Source organism: Globicephala melas, chromosome 1, assembly GCF_963455315.2.
Source record: "Globicephala melas chromosome 1, mGloMel1.2, whole genome shotgun sequence".
In the NCBI taxonomy this organism is placed as follows: Eukaryota; Metazoa; Chordata; class Mammalia; order Artiodactyla; family Delphinidae; genus Globicephala; species Globicephala melas.
In genome coordinates, this window is record NC_083314.1 from 31,514,117 (window position 1) to 31,539,998 (window position 25,882).

General features: G+C 35.5%; 1 protein-coding gene and 1 pseudogene across 1 annotated transcript in view; one reads left to right on the forward strand and one right to left on the reverse strand.

Annotated features, from left to right (window-relative positions):
• The window catches only part of LOC132593495 (UDP-N-acetylglucosamine--peptide N-acetylglucosaminyltransferase 110 kDa subunit-like), a 42,068-nt pseudogene that overhangs the window by 1,233 nt on the left and 14,953 nt on the right, over positions 1-25,882 (forward strand).
• LOC115850451 (metabotropic glutamate receptor 7-like) overlaps positions 16,403-25,882 on the reverse strand; it is a 151,950-nt gene continuing 142,470 nt past the window's right edge. Inside the window, exon 9 of the mRNA XM_070043465.1 lies at positions 16,403-21,677. The gene's annotated coding sequence lies outside the window, so the exon portion shown is untranslated. The remainder of the gene's footprint in view (positions 21,678-25,882) is intronic.

Sequence of the window (25,882 nt, forward strand, 5' to 3'; positions counted from 1 at the left end):
GTGCTCACATTATAACATCGCAGACACTCCTCCGTCCTCCAGCCAGTGTGTGAAGTGAAACATTACCATTCCCGTTGAAGAGTCTGGTGTGACCACTTTCCCAAACACAGCCACTCCCCAGCTGACCCTGGGTAACCACTCTTCTGAACTTGGTCTCCATCACTGGCATGGATGTCTTTCTATGTAGGCTACATTTTTAAGTATTCTTAAACTGCATATAGTATTCTATTTTGTTTTCTCTTGTTACTTGCTTTATTTAGTGTTATCTTTTCTAGATTCATTCATGCTGACACGTAAAGATCTGTCTAGTTCATGTACTTTCCTCGCTATGTAGGATTCCCATGTAGGGAAATACAATAATTTATATGTGCATTTTCCTGTTGATGGACATTTAAATTGTTTCGAATTTTAAGTATGATTTCTTTTTTAAAAAAGTTTTATATACTTTTTAAAGGTTACTTTACATTTACAGTTGTTACAAAATATTGGCTATATTCCCTGTGTTGTACAATACATCCTTGAGCCTGTCGTACACCCAGTAGTTTAGATCTCTCACTTCCCCACCCCTGTATTGCCCCCTCCTCCCCCTCCGCACTGGCAACCATTAGTTTGTTCTCTATATTGGTGACTCTCCTTCTTTTTTGTTATATTCGGTCGATTGTTGTATGTTTTAGATTCCATATATAGGTGATACCCTACAGTGTTTCAGAGTTCAAAAGACTCTCACGACAGAAGCCAAAAGGCAAGAGCCGTTTTACATTGATAAAAAGCATTTTAACTATGTAGAAGCAGAAAATGAAAAGAAAGAACTTTGCATTAAATTTAATAAAAGTTCAGGGAGCTCTTTGTGGTATATTAGTGAACTTATTTGTGGAAATTTAGCCATGTACCTTGTGTTGAAGAGGTACCAAGAGTTCAAGAACTCTCACAATTTGAGTACACTATTGCCTTACATGTAGGCATGGTGGCAGCCATTCACATAACAATGATTTGGAGGATGTTGTGTTAGTCAGCTCTTGCTCTGATAATGCTTTGGAAAAAATCGACCCAAAACTCAGTTACATAAACAAGAATTTATTTTTCTTGGACCTATGGGCTAGCTGCAGTGGCTCTCTTTTAGACCTCTAGATGGCTGGTTTTGCTCCGTGTTTTGGATCAGTTTGAGGTCTGTAACACACATCTTCCTCTGCAGCCCAACTGTGAGGCTGCAGCTCCCAGGCCCTGTCTTCTCACAAAGTTCACTGAAACATAAGAGGTGAGCCCAACTGCACAAGCCCATTTAAGCCCTCTGCTGCTCATTGAAGGCCATCATGTCTGCTCACACTTCATTGGACAAAACATGTCACAGATCTAAGCTGTATTTAGAATATGTGTATTTGTTTAAAGTTGGGTGCCCTCACAGAAGAATATTGCATTTTGGACAGTGTTACCTTAGCATTTTCATTGGCATTTGCAAACGTGATAAACGTGTGCGCTTTTTCACCTTTGAGAACTTTTTGAAATTATGGGACCATTTCTATTGGAAAAGAGGAAGGTACACTTTAGAACTCAACTCTAGTTATGGCATTGCTGGGAGAAGAATTGATGAGATAAAGTCAGTACAAGTGAAAGATTTGGGATTCACATATTCATCATTAACATAAGCATTCTACAGAACATTCCTGAAGAATTGTGATGCTTGCTTTATGTGATTTCTATCATAAATCATTAGAATTTGACCAAGACACTTCAGTAAAACATACATCATACAGCACATCGCATTTTAGTTATTCCTACCACTCCACAACTTATCATCAATACTTTACCATAACTCAGAAACAGAAACAGAAACTGAGTGAATTCATTGTTAGCAGACGGGCTTCACAAGCAATACTAGTGGAAGTTCTTCAAATGATAGCAGACAGTAACTCAAGCCATAAAAACAAAACAAAGAATGCTGACTAGAGCTGTTGTGTAGGGAATTATAAAAGATACTGTAATTTCAAATTTCTTCTATTAACTAATTTAAAAAGTAAGTGCCTAAAAATATGACTATATTTGGATTTTTCTCTATATAACATAAATATATTTGATGATATGGCACAAAGAAGGCAGTGAGAGCAAAGCTGTATTAGAATAAAAATTACAGTAGATCATAAGCTGAATCCGCAGGAAGAAAGGAAGAGAACCAGAAATGGTAAATAGATTAACCCAACAAATTCAAAAATATTTATTTGCTTTACTTTCTTCTCTAAGCTCCTTGAAAAGATAAGCTTGTGAGAAGTAATAATTATAATAATATGTTGTTACGTATGTAACATATATAAATGTAATAAAAACAAAAAAGGGGAAGGAATACAGCTCTATAAAAGTACAGTTTCTGTTTCTCACTGGAATGAAGCTAGTAAAAATCTGAAGAGATTCTGAGAAGATGTATTACATAAGCCCTAGTGCAGCCATTACTCAAACAATGTGGTTAAAAATCATTAAAGGAATTACATGTTACAGTAGAAAATATCTACTTACTATAAAAGGAAAATGGAGGAACAACAACAATAACAATAAAACAAAAACATGAGACATGTAGAAAACCAAAGGTAAAATGATAGACATAAATTAATCCTACCATATCAATAATAAAAAGTAAATGTAAATGTATTAAACAATACAATCAAAAGGCAGATATTGTCAAACTGGGTTTTAAAAAATGTTTTCTATAGGAGACACTCCTTGGATTCAAAAGTCTAATGTGTACAAAGTAAAAGGATGAAAAAATATACATCATGCAAATAGCAACCATAAGCATTGCTGAAGTGGCTATACTAATACCAGAAAAAATAGACTTTAAAACAAACAAAAAAGTTACTAGATATGAAAAGGGACATTTTATGATAAAGAAAGGGAAGATACAAAAATTTTTAACATATTTGCCCTGAATAAGGTAAAACCAAAATACATGAAGAAGAAAATACCAAAATCCATGAAGAATTGAAGGAAGAAATAGATAATTGCACAACATTACATACGGGCTTCAGTACTCCACAGTCAATAATGGATAGAACAGTTAGTCAGAAGATCAACAATGATATAGAAGACTTGGACAAGACTATGAATTAACAAGACCTAATAGATGTTTACAGAACACTCAACCAAACAGTAAAATACTCATCCTGCTCAACTACATGTGAAACGTTTTCCAGCATAGATGACATGCTAGGCTGTAAGAGAAGAGATTGAAACCCACGTACATTGCTGGTGGGAATGTAAAATGGTGCGGCCATTTTACAAAACAGCTTGAGAGTTCCTGTAAGTGTTTAAACATAGAGTTACCCTATGACCCAGCAGTTCCACTACTAAATATATACCTAAGAGAAATAAAAACTTATGTCTGCACAAAAGCTTTTATGTGAATGTTCATAGAAGCATATTTTCTAAAAACAAAAATTAGAAATAATTCAAATGTCAATCGGATAAATGAATAAACAAAATGTGGAATATCCATACAATAGAATAGCATTAAGCTATAGAAAGGAATAATATATTGATCCATGTTACAACATGGATGAACCATGAAAGCATTATGTAAAGTAAAAGCAGCCACTCACAGAAGATCACATATTGTATGGTCCCATTTATATGAAATGCCCAGAATAGCAAATCTGTGGAGACAGGAAGTAGATGAGTGGTTGCCTAGGGCTGAGAAGGTTGAGGAGATTGAAAAAAGCTTGTTAATGTGTAATGGGTTTTTTGTGGGGGGACAGAAATCTACAATTGGATTGTTGTGATGGTTACACAAGTCTTTTAGTGGTTACACTGAGAACCACTGAATTGTATACATTAAAGTGTTAAAATTATGCTATGTAAATTACATCCCAATAAAGCTGTTAAAATTATGATAATTTTATATTTATAAATTTGAAAATTCATCCAAAATGACAAATTCTTTAAAAATGCAAGCTAACAAGAGTAACCCAAGAAAGAAAAAATATCTAAAAAACCTATATCTACTGCAAAAGTTGTTTGTATAATTAAGTACCTTTACAGAAAATGATTTCCAGGGATAAATGGCTTTCCAAGTAAATTCTTCCAAATATTTAGGGAAGAAATGTTGGTAACCTTACATAAAAATCTTCCAGGAAACAGAAAAGTATATATTGCTTAAAATATTTATAAGGCCAACATAAGCTTCAGATCAAAACTAAAAAGAATATTACAAGAATAGAATCACAGGCCAGTTTCTCTTTTGAACATGCATGCAAAATGTGTAAACAGAAGCACAAACTGTATCCATGGTATGTAAAACAATCATATATCACAGTCAAAGTAGCTTTATTCTAGTAATGCAAGGTTGGTTTAATGTTCAAACATGAAACTGATCCCAGGAATGAATTAGAGTGGGAAAAAAAGTCATTTAAAGCAGAAGTCTTGGGACTTCCCTGGTGGTCCAGTGGTTAGAACTTGGCGCTTTCACTGCTGGGGCCCTGGGGTCCAATTCCCGGTCAGGGAACTAAGATCCTGCAAGCCATGAGGCAGGGCCCCCCCACAAAAAAAAGGAAAAAAAGAAGACTTAACCAGGAGAAGCACAAGATCGAATAAACATAACAGATAACACCTTATGAAAAGTAGGTGAAGATTATGGAATATTCTAAAATTTTAAAACAAAATGAAAAATTTAAAGATTCAAGAGGATGTGACAAATATTGTACATAGGCAAAAAATAAAATAAAATATACAGATGATGGGAGCCCAAAAATCCAGATGCCCATGTCCTGTTTCTGAAGATTCTCATTCAATGGGTTATGGATTTCCTCTATGTTTAGAAACCTACAGGTGTTCTAAAACAGAAACTAACACACCATTGTAAAGCAATTATACTCCAATAAAGATGTTAAAAAAAACACAACCAAACAAACCTACAGGTGATTCTGATACGATTCACAGACAATGTAAAGATCCTGCTTTACAGGAAATAATACCAGATTATTTTGTTATTTTATAGTTATATTAATAGGTTGTACTATTGACTGATAAGTCTGATGTCAAAATGCACTCCCCACTAGGGATAAAAAAGGACTAATAGTCTCTATTGCTACTTGGTGGCAGCATGCATGTATTGCAAGGGCAATTATTGAAGGAATCCAAATGAGTGGAACATTTTAGAATTGGAAGACTACATACAGATCATCTAGTCAAGCTTCCAACTATTATAGTTGTGAAAACTAAGGCCCATATAAAAGAAATGATTTATCTCCAAAGAGCGTTAGTGAAAGAGTATGAAATTAAAAATATCTCTAAACTTTTAATTTAGTGCTGTTTTTATTAATCTCAAGTATTAGCTTAAACTTCAGTGTGACAGATTTGGGATTGAATTCTTGCTCAACTTTACTGATTGTGTGCCTTTTAGTTACTAAAACACTTTTTAAATTTTTTAAAAATAGATTTATTTATTTATCTTTGGCTGCGTTGGCTCTTCCTTGCTATGTGCGGGCTTTCTCTAGTTGCAGTGAGCGGGGGCTACTCTTTGTTACAGTGCGTGGGCTTCTCATTGTGGTGGCTTCTCTTTGTTGCTGAGCGCGGGGTCTAGGTGTGTGGGCTTCAGTAGTTGTGGTTCACGGGCTCTGGAGTGCAGGCTCAGTAGTTGTTGCGCATGGTCTTAGTTGCTCCGTGGCATGTGGGAGCTTCGCGGACCAGGGCTCAAACCCGCGTCCCCTGCACTGGCAGGCAGATTCTTAACCACTGCGCCACCAGGGAAGCCCTACTATAACACTTTTAACTCCCTTTTCACATATGTAAAATGGTGAGCCTTGGCTGATATAGAATATGAGATAATCTAGCACTGTTCTTAACACATACACGTAGTTAATATTTTTTGGCTTCTCATCCCTCTTAAACAGCCTCTATCCTCTTAACAATGAAAGTGTCTTTCAGCTAGCAAAGCACCCCAGAGCTGACCACATTCTGGCAAGTGATACAGGATTCTTTTTCTTACTGGGCGTTCTTTATACCTGATACTTGAACTGCACTGAAACATGAACATCTCTTCTTTATACTGTATTAATGGATTTGATAGATGAATTTTAAAAAGTAATATGCAGGAAAAAAAGTAATATGCAGGAATTGAGCTGCCTTACTCTCAAGAAATATAATTCAATAGTGGTGCCTAAAACGATAAATAGTGTTTGGACAGGGAGTCCATATTGGATATGAACTACCTGTACTCCCATTCATCTATTAAGAATAAATAGAATCCTTTCAAAATCTGTTTTAAAGGGCAGTTATTTCCTTCTGACTCATTTAAGTTACCTGCAAGAAAAAGGCAGTCTCCTGAATCCTTGCTTAAAAGGCTTTAAATATAAAGCAGATAATTTTTTGCAACATTTCCCAAACTTTTCGTTATCAAATTGGCTGAGGCTTCTCAACGATTATCATTTCACAACAATATCTCCATTTTCACCTGCTTTAAAAGAATTGGCCTCGTAGATGTGCCATTAAAACAGAGCTTCACTCTCAACATACTTTAAATTTTGTATTCAAACAGTATGAAGAAAACAGGATCAGGGAATTCAGCCATAAAAGTGAATGGATTACTGATACATGCTACATCATGGATGCAACTAAGTGAAAGAAGTCAGGCACAAAAGGCTACATATTGTATGGTTCCATTTATATGAAATGTCCAGCAGTGGCAAATCCATACACATGGAAAATATTATACATTTGTGGTTTCCAGGGGTTTGGAAGTGAGGGAAATAGGGAATGACTCCTCAGAATGGGTGTATGTTTCCTCTTGGGGTGATGAAAATGTTTTGTAGCTGGACAGTGGTGATAGTGTGTCACAATGCACAACATTGTGACAGTAGTAAATTCCACTGAATGGTACAGTGAATTGTAAAATGATCAAAATGGTGAATTTTGTGTTATGTTCATTTTACTACAATACAAAGGAGAAAGAATTAGGGAAAGACTTAGAGTTTGGGAAACTAAGGTGAACTGGTCAAGAAAAAGACAGCTCTACTGTTCAGTGTTCTCTCAGCTCTCCCAGTGCATTAATCCTCAGCAAAAAGTAGCCTGAACTTGAAGATGATAGTCATTCAACACAGTCCAGGGAAAAGTAAATAAAATAAAACCCAACTCTTCTTTAGCACATCTATGAAAGGTTAACTTGCTGCTCAGCCACATGGACATTCATGAAGACGTTTCACTTTAGGTGTCCTCTACTTCAGTACTTTACTCACAGCTCATTCACACATGTAGGCAACAGCGTTCCTTAATTCAGTGGACTCTGCAGTGCTGGTTGTGATCAGTCTCATGAAAAGAAAAGGGAAGGAGGAAAAAGCTTCCACATTGACTTGGTGGTCTTGACGAAATGGATGCAGAAGACAGCTTGAGTGTCAAACTGGAAACTGTTGTTTTCCTTTTCCTTTTCTTTTTATCTTTCCTATCAGGTCTTCTGCCCACTTCCCACCCCCTTCTTTCAAACAGGAAAGACACTAATTAGCTGCTTTTTTTTGTTTTTGGTAAAACAAATATTGTTTTGGGTTTCTTGTTGTTTGGTGAACATTATTGTTTCTACTGCCAAATGAGCTTCGGTGGTTGATGTAAGGGGTCTGTTGGGAACTTAACTTTTTCCAGTTTAAGTGGAAAAGCTTTTTTGTTTGAATTGGCTTTTACTGGGTGCTTCAAGGCTTGCTCTTGGCTCTTTGAAGGGGAACTGAATAGCACTGTGTTTCCTTTGAGGTTCCAATGAATAAAGGATCCTATGTCCTTCTGGACACTTTTTGTTGATTTTGCTGTGTGTCCTCTCTAATAGCCGGATGCAGATTCCAGGAAAATGACATATAAATGAATATAAGTAATCTAATATTTTTACAATTTGCTTTGGCCATACTCCTGGTCTTATTCTACTTGTAGCAGATGGCTTTAAAGTGCATTAGCTATGTATATATTAAATATAACATAAATATACCAATATTAAATATTATATTGATGTATAAGTGTAATATACTAATATTTATATTAATGTATAACAATTATGTATTATATTAATATATATTTTTGCCTAGCATATATTATATACAACATATATGAGTAATGAAATGTATTTATATGGTTAATATGTTCATAATATTAATATGATCTATCCTGTAATATTGATTATAAAACAATTATATCATAATATATAAATATATAATTATTATTATCTGATATAATACACTATAGTTAATATATTTATATAACACAATATATAATGTATTAGTATAACACAATTGTATTATATAATATAAATATAATACATATCTAAAACTATATATCTTTTAATTATACATTACACATACGAGTATGTATAGCTATTTATAATTTTATTTACAAGGAATCTGGTCATCATAACAATTGATGTAAAAATATGCAATATTTTCAATCAAATGGGCCTTAACCTCACTACCTACACATAACTACTTTTAAAATCTTGAACCCTGTCTAACTCATGCTTCCATATCTCTCAACCTGCTTTTCTACACATGCACGTAGACACACATTTATACACGATATATATGTATACTACCAGTTTTCAGTTCAGTGTATATAAATATATAATATATATAATTATATTCCTGTGTATGTATACAAATATAAATCAAAGGTATGTGTATAGGTATGTATTTCATGTTTATATAAATATATCATACAAATAATGTATGTGTATATAAATACATGATTATATACATACATACACAGAAATATACTTATTTAAACAAAAGGGACCTAAATAAACACAGTTCTCTAAGAATAAAACTAGCTATGTCTCACTGTTTCAATAACAGTTTATAGTTTTCTACTGTATGTGCTTCTATAATTGTTATGAACAATTCCCATTTTGTTGAATATTAAGTTGTTTTAATTTTTTGCCGTTATTAATGAAGTTCTGAAGAATACGGTGGGCAAGATTACTTGAAAAACTCTCCTAAAAGAAAAGGGTTAGGTATGCTAGGTTAAAAGTACACAACTTATTTTTAAGTGCGTGGTTGATTTTGGAAGTGTGCAGTCGAAATTTCCAGGACCCATGAAGGAAGGGTGGTACATGTGTGAGAGTTATAGCTATATTAAGAGTGGATTGAAGATCTTGATAGCTTAGAACAGAAGCTGGAAACCCTGTTTTTATGGAGCCAAATGGCAAATATTTTAGGCTTTGTAGACCAAAGAGGCAAAATTGAGGATATTATTTAGGTACTTAGGTAACCATTTAAAATGTTACCAGTTAAAATGTGAAAATTATTCATAGCTCATAGGCCATAAAAAATAGGCAGCTGTCTGGAGTTGGAATACAGGCCGTAGTTGAATGACACACCTGGTGTAGAGACTTGTTTTTAAATGGCCATGACCACATGGGAGGCGGGAGGTAAGACTCCATCCCTACTAGATGGGAAGTTAGAACTAAACCTATCTATCCCTAGCTTCACCTTTAATGAAAGGTTGTGTCAGGAGAAAAAATATCTGCTGGCAAAGGGAGACTAAGACCAAATTCTCTTGGCCTCTGCTCTGGGTAGGAAACAGGTAGGAAATCTTGAGAATTCTGAACCGCAGATCTGTGTTCACAGTGTTTGGGTTGCAAATTTATTTGCAGTCTTGCAAACAGAAGCTAAGAAATTAACTTAAAATGCTCCCAAATCGGTGGTATTCCAAACACAAAACTAAACCCTTTCTGGAGAGGTAGACCTTCAACACAGGCCTATAGCATTCCCACAGATAAAGTTTATCTAAACGTGAGCTCATGATCTAAATTTACACAATAATGAAGAAATCAGCTACAAGTGGAGAGAATCAGCAAAAACAATCAATACCAGAATTAGATTCCCAAGACTATCCATCAGATGTTGGAATAATCAGGTGCCAGGCAGAAAATATACATAAAACTAGAACTGAAACAAGGAGCAAGGATGTTTTAAAAGACTGGGTAGGATTTTTAAAACATTTTTAAAGTACATGTCATTGATAAAGCTAAAAACTCGAAGGTCGTGTAATACAGCAGATTAATCGTGGAGAAGAGTGAAATTATGCTGTTTTAAAAAATATGACATCAGATTTCCTGCCTAATTATATAAGTTGATTTATCTTTAAAAATACACAGTATTTTAAAGACTTATTGGCTGTAAAATAAGTTAAGGGTATTTCAAAGGGCTTCTCTGCAAAGAAAAGTGAGAAGTAGCAAAACACAGAAAGTCGAGGGGAAAAAATGTCAATATATACATTGCTATAGGGTGAACTAAGCCTTAGGCCAGCAACTATGAGGAGGAGCTGACCCTTAGATACTTACAACTAAGCTGGAATCTTAAAAAGTTCAACTATTTATAAATAAAAAGATTTATTAAAATTAATAACCAAGAATTTTAATTGACATTAGAAGAGTAAAACAATAAACCCTGAGAACATAGAAAAATAGATAATAAAGATATGAGCAGAACTTAATAAAACAGAAAAAAGTATAAAATTGAGGTAATCTAGTAAGTCAAAAGAATATTCTTTGAAAAGATTTAAAAAACACGCTTTGATTAAGCAAAACGAAAACCTAAGTAAATAATATATAGAAAGAATCAGGACAATGTTATAGCAGAGAGTACAAACAGAGAGTATATGAAATACCAGTAAATTTGAACATTTCTGTAAAGTGGACAATTTCCTAGCTCGTAAAGTTTACCAAAACTGACACAAGAGAGGGCTCCCCTGGTGGCGCAGTGGTTGAGAGTCCGCCTGCCGATGCAGGGGACACGGGTTCATGCCCCGGTTCGGGAGGATCCCATATGCCGCGGAGCGGCTGGGCCCGTGAGCCATGGCCGCTGAGCCTGCGCGTCCGGAGCCTGTGCTCCACAACGGGAGAGGCCACAACAGTGAGAGGCCCGCGTACCGCAAAAAAAAAAAAAAAAAAAAAAAAAACTGACACAAGAGGAAATTTGTAGCTGGAGTTCTTGCACCACTAAAGGAATGAAGTCAATAGTTTACAAGCTTTCACCAAGAAAATACCAGACCCGGCCAGATCATTTGGGAGGTGAATTCTATCCAACTTCTATTAAACAGATAACATCAATATTAACAAAGAAAAATTTCTAGAGAGTAGCAAAGGAAGAATGCTCCTTTATTCATCTTATGAAGTCTATATAATCCTAATACTGAAAATAGATTAGGACTGTAAGGAAAAAGAAATTTACAGGTCAAATTTACTTGTAAATATAAAAGGAAAAATTTTAAACTATGATATTAGCTACCCAAGTTCACTAGAGTAAGAAAAAGCATGAGCAAGTTAGGTCATCCAATGAATGAAAAGGTAGTTTAATGTCAAGAATATATATTAATAGATTGAAATCACCACATTTTATTTCTTTCATCTGTCTCTTTAAAAAATGGATAAGTACTTATATTGCTCTCTCTTGTACTAGGCACTGTGCTAAGTCACTTACATATTTACTCCTTTAAACCTTCTATCATCCCTGGGGGAAAGTTATATTTTGCTTCCATTTCTTAGCTAAGACTCTAACCCCCAGGAAAGTGAAGCAACATTTGTAAGTTTTTGTGGATAGTCAGTGATGGGACCAGTACAGGAACATCCAAAGTCTGTGCTTGGAAACAGTGCCCCATGTTGACACTCACATTACAGATGAAAGGAAAGGAACCATGCACTTATATTATAGATTAATACCCACATAACAGGTTAAAGGAAAAAGAAACATGTGCTTCTCTCAAAAGTTGTAAAGAAAGCATATCCATTTCTAAATATACTTCCCAATTTCTTTTGCTTGTTTTCTGACCTTTGTAGTGCATTTTGCCGTGAGGAAAATTTTAATTCTTATATAATTAAATGTATCCTTTTTGTTTGTATCTTAGAAAGGTATTCCTCATGAATAATTTATTTCAAGTCTCCCAGGTTTCTGATATTTTTACAGTTTAATTATTTTTTAACTTTTAACTCGTTGCTGTATCTACAATTTAGTAATGATAGCCGTATTTTCCTACTTTCGTTGAATAATTTTTGCTACTGATCCAAAACGTGAATTTTATTTTAATCTCAATTCCCTTATGCTCTTGCATCTAATTTTAAGATGCTTCCTATTCCACTGCTTGTTTTGTCTATCTAAAACAAAATGCCACCTTAAAAATAATGTAATTATAATATAATAAATGTAATTAGTAAACATAATACAATATATAATAAATAGCATAATATAAAATAACAAAATACAATTTACCATATAACAAGGTCAAAAGAGAGAAAAACTATACAATCACTTGAAATATCCCCCAAAAGATATTTTATAAAATTCAATATTCATTTGTAATTTAAAAGAAAGAATAAAATAGGGATTGATGAATGCTTCCAAAATAAGAAGAAATTATATGTCTGAAAGAGAAAGAGGTAAGTGATAGACTTTAATAACACTGGCAATAAATGCAGGACAAGATGAGGATGCCTGATATAATGTTAAAGAAAAAGTATTATGTAACATTGTTTTTGCAGCACTGATGAGTTCAGTGAAAAGAGAATCTCATAGAAAAGAGAGTCTCGTTCTTCTTAATGTATGTACACTTGTCCATTGCATGAACATAACAGTTTATTTAACCAATATGTTACTGATTTGCATCTGGATTTCTAGGTTTTCATGGAATTTTATTATGCACAATTGTTTCTAACACTAGGACTTCCTCTTATGTTTATATCTTTTGAAAGAAACAATATCTCCACAGATGATTTATCTGTGCTGGCTGCTAGCTGATTTTGGGTACTTCTCAGTTCTTCCCTTTACCTTCCTAGTCAATATGAAAACGGAAGGCAAGAAGGTCTTCTGTTTGGAGACTGTAAAGATAGATCTTGGTGATAAAGTCTTGGTTGTAAAAGCTAAAAGTATTAACCCAGAACAAAAGTTTTTCCAGCTGTAACTGTGTGTGATTCCCTTGGCTTGATTCCGTAGAGGATGTAAGACAAGACTGTAGAATCTGCCCTCAAAGTGCTTCCAGTAGGATGAGCTAAGTCAAGTACGGTGGCATATCTAATTCAAGACAAAATATAATGTCTCCTTTTCTCTCCTGGCAAAACTTCGTGGAGTGAATGTAGAAGTCACTGTATGCTTTAACTTAAAGCAACACAATAAATCTTGTATTGGAAGGTGATTATTCTGGTCTCTTTGTGGAGATGAATTGGAAATTGTCTAGAAGAAGGAAAATTAGGTTAACCAAAGTTAAATTCATAAATAATTGAGCATTAATTAAATACCTGTGGTCTATGTTTCTCTTTGATCATAATTTCTCCCAATGTATAGACCTCTTTGATACCTGATTAATCCTTGTCAAAGATGCAGTTAACAATGATTATTACTGTGTATTAGGTTTTGCCTGGGCCCTGAAGAAACTATCCTAAATCACTAGCTATGATTGTCACTTGATTTCCTCACAGAGAACAATCAGAACTCCTTGTCTTAAGTGGCTTGGAATGTGAAACTAGTTAGTCTCTTAGATACTGTTAGAGGACCCTACCAGAGTCCATTGGTGAAAGTTTGGAAAACATTGGGCTTCTTAAAATTGATTCTTGTAGTGCTTCAGGAAAGATCACTGAACCAAAAGGATAACGGTATTTCTGGTTCTGTTGTTAGTGTTCTGCATGGAAACATTGCTGAAGCTTCTGGACTCAATTTCCTTCCCCATGTGTGAATGTCACTGAAAATATCCAACTCCATTCTATCCCCGTATAACTTCAGAAACTAAGTAAAATGAAGACTCAAAATTCATTTCAAATAATGAAATGAATATATAACGTAGAATGGAACTGGGAAAATACCTGGTTAAAATTCTGGAAAGTACCAACTATGCAATTCTGGATAAGTTGCTTAATCTTTCTTAGTCTAATTTAATGCCCATCTCACAGGATGTTATGATGATTAATTTAATATCTTTGTATAACGTACAGTGTTATGTAATTTCTTCTTGTTTTTTCTTGAGTAAATTCATATCCTTAAGCAACTCACTGTAAACAATAGTTACTTACTTGCTTAAATTACTCTTATCTTCTATTATCAGCTGAATTGTGTCCTGCTCAAGTTAATATGTGGAAGTCTTAACCCCCAATACCTCATAATATGACTGTATTTGGAGATAAGGCCCTTAAATAGGTAACTGAGGTCAAATGAGGTCAAATGGGTGGGCTCTAATCCAATATGACTGGTGTCCTTATAAAAAGAAAATATTAGGACACAGACATGCACAGAGAGAAGACCATGTGAAGACAAAAGGAAAACATGGCACCTACAAACCAAGAAGAGATACTTGAGAAGAAATCAATCCTGCTGACACCTTACCTCAGATTTCTATCCTCTAGACCTGTGAATGAGTAAATTTCTGTTGTTTAACCTCCTCAGTCTCTGGTACTTTGTCATGGCAGCTCTAGGAAACTAATACAACTTTTTATGGCCTCCTTGTCTCAAGTTGAAAGTTCAATATTTGGCATCACAGCTAGGAAACAAAAATATCATCTACATTCCTTGTTGTAGTCTTTCTTCCCCATTCTCATTGCTAGTAATTTCCATATTTGGGTCTGTTTTCTGTGCCTTGTAAACAGAGCGTTACGCTCAGTTCTAGTCTTACTGCTAATATACAGTAAATGTGTAGATACTGAATAGATTTTGGAGAAGTGCAACATATAGTTGGTACATGTGTGTATGTGTGTGTATTCATATAATTTATACTTTTTCTCTATTTTCTTCCTTTGTTGTGAGCTAAGATTCTCTGCTTTTGTGACTAGTACTCCTGAATACCAATCCCTGAATTTAATTCACCAAAAATTGCCAAAAATAATAATAATATGGGGAAAGAGAGTGTGATAGAGGGAGAAGAACAAACAATCAGGCAAGGGCAGTACTGTGAATTATTAGGGTCTTACTAATAAGATTATGTTAGTCTAGAGGAAATGACCGTAAATATCATCAGTGAGCCCAGTTGGTCTTTACTGACTGCTAGACACATCCCTGAGTTCTGTTCTTAGTCTCCAACTATATGATTACTACTGTCTGGAAGTATTATTTGAACAACTAAAGTCACTTAATGGAAAAGGAATATGTCTTTAGAGAATCAACAGTAATTTTTCAATCTGATTAAAAAGGACTGTTGACTGTCTGGAAACCTCAGTCATATTTGTAAGCAGGAAAGCATTGGCTATTAAAAGTGGATGATGTAAAGAGACGAGCAGAAACTTTGGCGATAGGTATACCTGGATTTAATTCTCACTTCTGCTTTACAGCTGGATAGCCTTAGGCAAGTTTCATACCTCCCTGAAATTCACTTAATTCAGTCTGTAAAATGGCATAATAACTTATTATAGCATCCTTTTAGGAATTTTAAATCAGTTATTGAAATAAAAGTACACAATATATAGACAAGTATGGATTCCTCAATAGGTGTTTGACCTTTCATTTCTCCAGTATCCCACCCCCATCAAATAAAGAAAAATACTTTTTAAAATTTACGAATATTTCATTGTTCTAAAGCTAAAGCCATAAAAATAGAAATAATCAAATGGCCTACTATCATACCATTAGAAGAAAAAAAACATAGGTGTTCATGAGAGTTCCAAATTAGAATACAAGTTTTCCCTAGGCATCTGTTTATGTATGCTATTCTGCTCTTTACAATAAATAATTAAATTTTAAAAGACTTAATTCCTCACTTTTAAGACTTTATTAGTTTACAAATTACATATCGACCTATGCTAAATTTTATACCGACCCATGCTAATGAATTCAGTACAGAAAACAAAAACCACTGCACTCAAGCAAACGACACACACACACACACATATATATATATATATATAACTTAAATGCATTTATATCCTACCATGTCTCATAAAGCATTGTGGTAACTCACCGGAATACAGACAATCAAATATAATGGCAAAAGCACTTAATATAAACAGGGCCAAGGAAACATAGACAGAAGATGAAGATAAGATGAGGGAAATGTGAACAGGAGGAAGTGTAGTTAATCGAGTTGTATGTTTTGACCTTAAGATTCTCTGTGGGGGAATTCCCTGGTGGCACAGTGGTTGGGAATCTGCCTGCCAGTGCAGGGGACATGGGTTCGAGCCCTGGTCTGGGAAGATCCCACTTGCTGCGGAGCAACTAAGCCTGTGCGCCACAACTACTGAGCCTGTGCTCTAGGGCCCATGAGCCACAACTACTGAAGCCCACGAGCCACACCTACTGAAGCCCCAGCGCCTAGAGCCCGTGCTCCGTAATGAGAGAAGCCACAGCAATGAGGAGCCCACACACCACAATGTAGAGTAGCACCTGCTCGCCCCAACTAGAGAAAGCCCACGTGCAGCAACAAAGACCCAACACAGCCAAAAATAAATAATAAATAAATTTATTTAAAAAAAGATTCTCTGTGGATAAAACAACATGTAAATAGTTGGTTACAAAGCCACATTATTTGAAGGTGCCAGACTGCACATTAACAGTCTGACACAAAGGGACAGCACAGGAAAACTATTCAAAGATAAAGATTTTTAAATCTTTGCAGTTTGAAACCTTTTAGAGCAAGTATAATGAGCTCGACACACATTTCAACACTCAACATGTTAATCACATGTTCAAAGCATGTCTCAAAGTCATAGGAAATAGTTGCTGTCTCTGTCTCTGATATGTAAAACAGATCTGTGATGTGTAAAACTCAGGAGGTATTGATATCCACTTTTTGGCATCTGAACAGGAAACAAAGTTGTTTCGCAGTGATAATAAAGAATGAAGTAAATGCAACAGTCAAATAAAAGACAAAGTACTGAGGGAATGTATTAACAAAACGAATCCAACTAAATTCTGGTGACCTGGGGCATACGATTGTACACACTGCATGGAAATACCCCAGCCTAAATACTGGCATAGGAGGAAGGGTACTGCTAAGCCCATCACAGTATAATCCTTTTAAATGTCCCTTTCAAGGTTGTCTCCACTCAACACTGAGTATAGGAAATCTTCCCATCAGGCAGAAACACTGGCTGCCCAATGATTGACCAAGAAATTAACACACTAATGAATAAATGATGCTAATTTATTTCTATCCCTGACAAAGGGAAACAGCACACACTCTGTGTCAATGGTATGTCCTCTTTCCCACTTTTCTAAATGGTCAATTATGTTTTTCCCTTCATTGCTTTATATCATGTGTGGCAGGCATGATGGGAAATGGCTACCAATGGTTCTGTTATTGATTTCTACCTTCATTTCACTGTGGCTAAAGAAGATACTTTGTATGATTTCAGTTTCTTAAAAATGTATTGGTACTTGTATTGTGGCGTAACATATGGTCTTTCCTGGAGAATGTTCCATGTGTACTTGAGAAAAATGTGTATTCTGCTGTTGTTGAGTGGTTAAATGTGTTATTCAGTCCCCCTGCCTCTCTACTGATCTTCTGTCTAGATGTGTTATCCATTATTGAAAGCAAGGTATTGATCTCCAACTATTATTTTAGAACTATCTATTTCTTCCTTCAATTCTGTCAATGTCTGCTTCACATATTTGGGGGATGTTTGGTACATATATGTTTATAGTTGTTATATCTTCTTGATAGATTGAACTTGTTATCAACATGTAGTGGCCTCCTTTTCCTCTTGTGATAGGTTTTGATTTAAAGTTTATTTTGTGTGATATTAACGTAGCCATCCCAGATCTATCTTCCTTCCTTCCTTCCTTCCTTCCTTCCTTTCTTTTTCTCTCTCTCTCTTTCTTTCTTTTTGTTACTGTTTGCATGGGATATTTTATTCTGTGCTTTAACTTTCAACCAACTTGTGTCTCTTGGAATCAAGTGAGTTTTTTGCGGACAGCATATACTTGGATTATGGATGTTTTTAAAGTCCATTCTGCCAATATTTATCTTTTTATTGGAGAGCTTAATCCACTTACTTTTTCAAAAATTACTGATGAGGAAGAACTTAATTCTGTCTGTTTCCTGGTTGTTTTCTGTACGTCTTATGCATTTTTTCCCCTCATTTACTCCATTACTGACTTCTTCTGTGCTTAGCCGATCTTGTTGTAGTGAACTCTTGATTCCTTTTTCATTTCTTTTTGCATATAGTCTATTGATATTTTCTTTGTGGTTATCAAGAAGATTACATTTACCCTTCTAAAGTTCAACCAATATCATTTGAATTGAAACCAACTTCAATAGCACACAGAAACTCTGTTCCTCTACAGTTCCATTCCTCCTCCTTACATTATTGTTGTCACAAATTACACCTTTATACTTTGTGAGCCCAATAACATGGATTTGTGATTATTTTATGCATTTGTTTTTTCAATCATGTAAGAAATACAAAGTAGAGTTACAAGCCAGTAGCACAATACTGGCTTTAGTATCTGCTCATGTATTTATCTTTACTGGAGATTTCTATTTCTTTATACAGCTTTGAGTTGCTGTCTAGTGTCCTTTCATTTCAACCTGAAGGTTCAATTTAGCATTTGTCATAGGGCAGTGTTAGGAAGTTGTAAAACAAACGCCCTCAGCCTTTGTTCATCTGGGAATGTGTTAATTTCTCCCTAAGTTTTGAAGCCAGTTTGGCCAAATATAGAATTCTTGGTGGACAATTTTTTTCTTTCAGCACTTTAAATATGTCTGGCCTCTTGCTTCCGTGGTTTCAGATAGGAAATTAGCTATGAATCTTTTTGAGGATCCCTGCTTTGTAACAAATTTCTTTTTTCTTTCTCCTTTGGGAGAAAAGATTCTTTCTCTGTCTTTTGGCATCTGAGAGTTTGATTATACTGTTTCTTGTTGTGGCGTTCCTTGAGTTTCTCTTAGTCCTGAAATCAGGCAAAGATTTACAGCAACCAAACACATATTGAACCAGGGAAGAGGCAATTTGAAAACGGCAGGAAAGCTTTGTGGCATTTTTACTTGCCCTTGCCCCATCTACTGTTAGTGTAGTGATGGTCTTAAAGTGGTGGGGTCTTAATGCAGTGATAGTCTTAAAGTAGCAGCAGACCATTCCTAGTATGGGACCCTCAATCCTGCTTCAGGAGGGAGGAGAAGAAACCATACTCTCGGATTATTATGTGTATCTGTTCTAACCTGTCTGGGAGCTACCTGAAGGACTGACAGAAGATGCTTATCTCTGCCTTAGCTAACCTGGAACACAATCTGGAAAAGCAGCGGTCATTGCTCAAAAAAAGTGCAAGGTGAACTAACAAAGCACAGATGGCTGGGGCAGAAGACTGTGCATTGAAATACAATAGACCACGTAAGATGCAGGAGCAAAAGTTGGGGGAGATTCTTTGGGAACTTAGAACATACAAAAAGTACACATGTGTCCAGAGAAATTAAGAAAACCACATGCATACTCAAGATAAGATGCATGTTCTGAAAACACCAGAGGAGTCTCTAAGCTTTTACCATGGGCTGAGCCCTGAACTCAGTGCAGGTCAGCTAAATGTTGAAGGAGTGATCCAGCAATCTGCACAATGGGGAGAGGTGTGTGGTTTTGAGTGTGCATGTGGATGTGCTTGTGTATATTTGTTTTTGTTTGTCTTAGGTGCAGGAATTCAAGGACATCTCTGTCAAAACATTAGCTAAACATGAACTAAAGGAACAGAGACTTCAGTGCCTCCATACGATAAGGAGTACAGTCATTGCAAAACTAGTTTGGAAAGGTCCCTAAACAAACAGACTACTACAGCCTTCAACAATCAAAAGCCCAGAAAACCCTGGGAAAGTGGGAGAATCTGATTTCCATAGACACCACATTATAATATTTGAAAGCCAAATGTTCAACCAAAAAACTCACAAGGTATACAAAGACATGGAAAAGTATGGTCCATTTAAGAAAACAAATTAATTGATGAAACCATCCCTAAGGAAGCCCAGACTTTTCTCCATTGCATATTCTTGCCTCCTTTGTCATAGATTCATTGACCATAAGTGCATGGGTTTCTTTCTGGGCTCTCTATTCTGTTCCAGTGATGGATGTTTTTGTGCCGGTACCATACTGTTTTGATTACTGTAGGTTTGTAGCACAGTCTGAAGCCAGGGAGCATGATTCCTCCAGTTGTGTTCTTCTTTCTCAAGACTGTTTTAGCTATTCAGGATCTTTTGTGTTTCCATACAAACTTTAAAATTATTTGTTCTAGGTCTGTGGAAAATGCCCTTGATATGTTGATACAGACTGCAATGAATCCGTAGATTTCCTTGGGTATGATGGTCATTTTAACAATATTAATTCTTCCAATCCGTGACCATGGTATATCTTTCCAGCTGTTTGTGTCATCTTTCATTTCTTTTATGAGTGTCATATAGTTTCCTGGGTACAGGTCTTTTACCTCCTTAGGCAGGTTTATTCTTATGTATTTTATTCTTTTTTATGCAATTGTAAATGGGATTGTTTCCTTAATTTCTCTTTCTGATAGTTCACTGTTAGTGTATAGAAATACAAAATTTATATATAGAAATCTATTGTATCCTGCAAATTTACCAAGTTCATGTTTGAGCTCGAATAGTTTTTTGATGGTGTCTTTCAGATTTTCTATGTATCATGCCATCTGCAAACAGTGACAGTTTTACTTTTTCCTTTCCATTTTGGAGTCCTTTTATTTATTTATTTTTTCTTGTCTGATTGCTGTGGCTAGGAATTCCAAAACCCTGTTCAATAAAAGTGGTGAGAGTGGGCATCCTTGTCTTGTTCCTGATCTTAGGGGAAATGCTTTCAGCTTTTCACCATTGAGTATGTTAGCTATGGGCTTGTCATATATGGCCTTTATTATGTTGAGGTATGTTCCCTCTATGCCCACTTCCTGGAGAGTTTTTACCATGAATGGATATTTAATTTTTTCAAAAGCTTTTTCTGCATCTATTGAGATGATCGTATGGTTTTTAGTCTTCAATTTGTTACTGTGATGATAAGAGACCTAAGACAGCTACAGAGGCTAAGTGAGCTTTCCTTCCCTGAATGGGTAGGTATCCTTGTTCTGCCTTCTAATTGAGTTAGTATCTGAGTAAAGAACTGCCAGGTGTCATTTAGTTCACAATACACTGCTGTGGCAATATAGAAATGAATTTGCCTAAGTCATTTGGCTTTTCTCAATTATAGTAAATGAATATACTGAATGAATACTTCAACTTAAGGAAATGTTCTTAAAAATATATTAATGTAGGCAACTTCAGTGGAGAACTGAAAACAAAACATTCAGGTAAAGGGTTGAAATAAAAGTACACTCAGTTGTATCCAGTTTCCTCTTGTAAATCTCTCTTTTTAATTTAAGTGGACAGTCACTTGAGAATATCTGACTTGGGGCTAAGGAAATCTAAGCCTTCTTGGCCACACTGTATTCTCTTATGTCATTTAATAAAGACACCAGTTGGGTTGCTGAAAACAGAGTGGGAAAAATCAATCCCTCACATCCAAAGTGCGGCTCTTGAAAATATGTGGGTTGTTGTAGTTATTTTGCTCTTCTGGCCTCAGAAGTTCTAATCTTAACCTTAGCCCCTCATGGAGAGAGACTTTGTAAACCAATTCCCACATTACTCATTATGTGACTGTTGAAAAAGAGAAACCCAGCTCTTTTCCTGTGCTTTCAACCAGTTGTCTTCTTCAAAAATCTGTTTGGATTGTTATACCTTAATCTTGCCTGGCAAGGGACTTACGGGAAGGTTCTTATTGTTTGAAAGTTTGGTGCCAGTATCTGCAAAGAAAGAAGAAAGATATGTTTATCAAACATCCCAATAGTGAAGGTGTGTGAAAGCAACTTTTGAAAAAGTTAATCTGTCAGAGTTTAGCCATATTATTACATTTTATTTTATTCATTGAAAATAAATAATTATCAATGAATCCTTTCTAGATTTTCTAGTTTCCCAAAGTTCCCTGTATTCACATTCTAAGAGGAAAAATGGTATTTTAAGTCACTGCTCTCCACCTTATAGTATTTATAATCACTCCTCGTGACCTCTTCCTTCCAAGAAACGTGATCCTGAGAAGTGTCCTTTGTCTGTCTTTGTGGAATAAGTGATGAGGATGCATCCTGGAGACCTGTGAGATGTTTAAATTGTGGCATAATGAAACTAGGATGGAGAGTTCTGGAAAGATCTGGAAAGGTGGCTGGTAGAGTGTGGCCAGATGTGGGAGAAGAGAGACGTACAGAGAGAGGGAGAGGAAATTTTCAGAGGGAGAAAATGAAACAAATAATTAAATAAGTTTTGTTGTGTGGTGTGGGATGCAAGCCTTTCTCTCCCCCTTTCCTTTACAATGTCTTTGTTAAAGACTGTGTTTTTCATTAGTTTTACTAAGATAGAATTTGCCATTTTGTTTGGATACTGAGAATGGAAACAGTTACATTTGGGTTATCTCTGACTATCTTTAAGGAAGAACATAAATATTGGCCACACTATAGCACACGGTATCACCATGCCTTTTTTGTTCTCTGTTCATATATCTAAGTCCTCTTCTTTCTTTAAGGTCAATCTCAAATCTCATCTGAAATGTACATTTATTGATAGATTCAACCCATAATGAACTGTCCCTTCTTTGTCCTCCTTAGGCTCTGATTATTTATAAAAACTCATTTTTGAACTTAGAAACTGTCCAATATGATATATTAGTTATTTCATCAGCATATGTTATATCCTCAACACAATTATATGCTTTTGTGGGGCTTTTGTGGGGCTGGGATCATACATTCTGTAATTTTTCTCAGTACTTATACTTTGATAGAAAGCACATTCATTCATCTAAACATCATTTATTGGGTGTTAATTAAATATCTCAACTCAGTAAATATTGTTTGAATGAATGCATGCATGAATGAGGGAGTATGCAATAGGTAGCCTAATGTACCGCCCAATGTGAGAAAACCAAAAACATAAACACAAAAGCAAGCCAAAAAGTGGACCAGGACTTTCTGTAAAATATCCTGCTTTTTGTTGGACGATGCCATGAAAATCAAGATGCTCCTGAAAGGTCTTAATAGCTGACCAAGAATAGTAAACAACTGAAATTCTCTCAGGCTTCTTCAACCCTATCACTGGACACATTTATACCTCTCAGGAATGGTATTAAAAGAAGAGATTAATAAAGCTTTTATAGATGAGTTGATAAATCTCTAAAGATTTAAGTCTTCATTGCCTCCTAGGTTTTCTCTATTTTGGGTTTCCAAAAGATTTCAATAAACCACAGGATAATTAAAAATTAGACATTATCTTTCTTACCTTCACGTTTTTTGATGGTAAACACCTTTTTATTGTCTCCATAGTGCTGCCCAGTTTCCACCAGTACAGTACTTAAGTGAATTTTGCTCTGGATGGTGGGATATATAAGATGTAAACGAATTGTTTGTATATGTTTTAGAATTCTTCAAAAGGGCCTGGCCATGGAAATGCATTGAATATTACTTAAATAACTAAAGTAACTTCCTCAGAATTATTATTCTATTCTGGTTAGGATACTATCTGCTCTGGTTTGTTAAAATTTCCCTTTAGAGTGGTTTTAATTTTGTTTCTGATAGGGTCCTAGGATTTATTGCCACACCCATCCTGCATCTGTTTTTCTTTGAATTACTCTCCTTGCAGTTTCTGATTCATACAGGGCCTTACAGGTTAGTGACAACCTGGCCATCACAACGCTGGGAAGGACAGGCCTACTTTTCAGAGGTGTTGATGTTTTCTGTACCTGAAGGTTTTCAAGAGATATCAATCTTCCTCACGACCGCCCTTGGCCCTCTTAATGGACTAAGCAGTTCCTCATGAAATTTCTGTAGGATATCTGTACCAACTTCTCAATATTGTTCCATCCTGAGTCTAAATTCCTGGCCTCAAGGTAATGTTAGATTTCTAGCTCCAGCTCCTATTTACATAAGGCCTATACTAAGGAACGGAACCCACAGACATCAGTCCGCTCTTCTTTCTCTGGATTTAATTTCTCTGTTACTTTCTGAAACATGCAGGCGTTCCTTTCTTTCTTTTAATCTCAGCTATGTGCTTTTAACTTTTTCAAAATTGACCCAGAATTTACATGTGTCTCCAGTAAGAGTACATTAAATTGAGCTTAGTCTGCTATTCTACTGGCATATTTGAGATCCAGATAATTGGCTACTTAACTGGATTCAATGACCTGTATATTTCAGGCATCTAAAACTCACCATTTTCCAAATTTCCCTCTTTATAGTTAGTAATTTTCTTGGGAATCTGGATGACATTAAATGGAATAAAGTTAGTGAGTGGCCCAGGAATGCCTGAAAGTTCGTTTGTCAGAGTGGCCAGGGAAAGTTAATCAAGGAAGAAAAGCAAATGAAAAACAGAATCACATTATTATGGCTGAGTTTACTCCCAGGATTCCATGCAGAGCTCTCTGTAGAGTTGGGTTGGGTTATAACTTATGCCAGAGCTCTATGTGGGGCTGACACCATCTCATGCCAAGCTCTCAGTTCTAGGCTAATGTCATCTCTGGTCCACTCTGCGGAGTGGAAACTTTGGAGGAATGGCCAATGTGTTCCGCGGCGCAGGAAGAGGGAAATTGTGAATGTGACTTTCTAAATTGTGGAGGAACTAACCACTGTAAATGTGCCTTGAACTATGTTGTTTAATTTGACCAGTCAGATCAATGACTTTCCCCTTGAATGAAATGCTGCTACATATATGAGCAGAAAAACAAAACTGGTATAAGGAATAGATAGCTAGTGGGAAGCAGCTGCATAGCACAGGGAGATGCGCTTGGTGCTTTGTGACCACCTAGAGGGGTGGGATAGGGAGGGTGGGAGGGAGGGAGATGCAAGAGGGAAGAGATATGGCGACATATGTATAACTGATTTACTTTGTTATAAAGCAGGAACTAACACACCATTGTAAAGCAATTATACTCCAATAAAGATGTTTAAAAAAAACTGGTATAAGGAGATGGAGAGACTGGGAGTCTTATTTTCCCACCAATTAACTTTGCCTCTGACCATGACCTTCCCATTGAGTCTCCTAGACCTTGGGGATGATCGCAGCCCCTTGGGTTGGGTGACGGCAACCCCATCTTCACTAGAACCTCTATAGTTAACTTTGATTTTTCCCACTCCGTCTATCCATCCCATGTATGCAGTCAGACATTTGATCTTGAACTTTTCCTGACAAAATATGCTTGAATATAACCATTTCTTTTCACTCCCACTGCTACTGCTATTGTCACTGCCTTAACTAGGGCTTTATCTTTAAGTTCTTTATATAAATATATAAATATCTATATAAATATAATACACAAATAAATAAAATATATTAATTCTGATGATTTTAAAGTCTTTTCTTGATAGACTTTTCCTGATAAAGATACACAATATCTTATATAAGTATTTTTGTATTATCTGTTCTTTTCTTAGAATTTTAGTCATATGATTCTATCTCTTGGTTTGTCTAGAACTTTTTGATTGAATGCTGGCTATTTTATTTGGCTTTTTTTGTTTTTCTCAGTGTAAACGTTGTTTTGCTTCAAAATACTTTATGCTACCTGGCAGTAGCAAATCTTCAAATTCCAATTTTTTAAATGCTTTCAAATATCAATACTATAGGTGTCACAAAATCTAGAAAAATGACATTTAAAAATTAACTACTGCCACATGTGTCTCTATAAAACTTTTCCCCCACTCTTTTAGCTATATATTCTTTAACTGCCTCCTCATACGACAGTTTATGTATTTTCGAAATAAAATTTTAAGAAATAAACTTTGTAGTTTTTAGACATAGATTTCTTGTAACATGGTTGATTAGAATTTGCTTCTAGTTATTAATAGTTTAGAAAAGTTTATTTCAGTTTCACAATTTATTATTGATAATGTCACATTAATTTTCATTGTTAACTTTGAGAAAACCTCTATGGATTACTTCCTCATAAATATTTACTATTATAAATGCATTACTG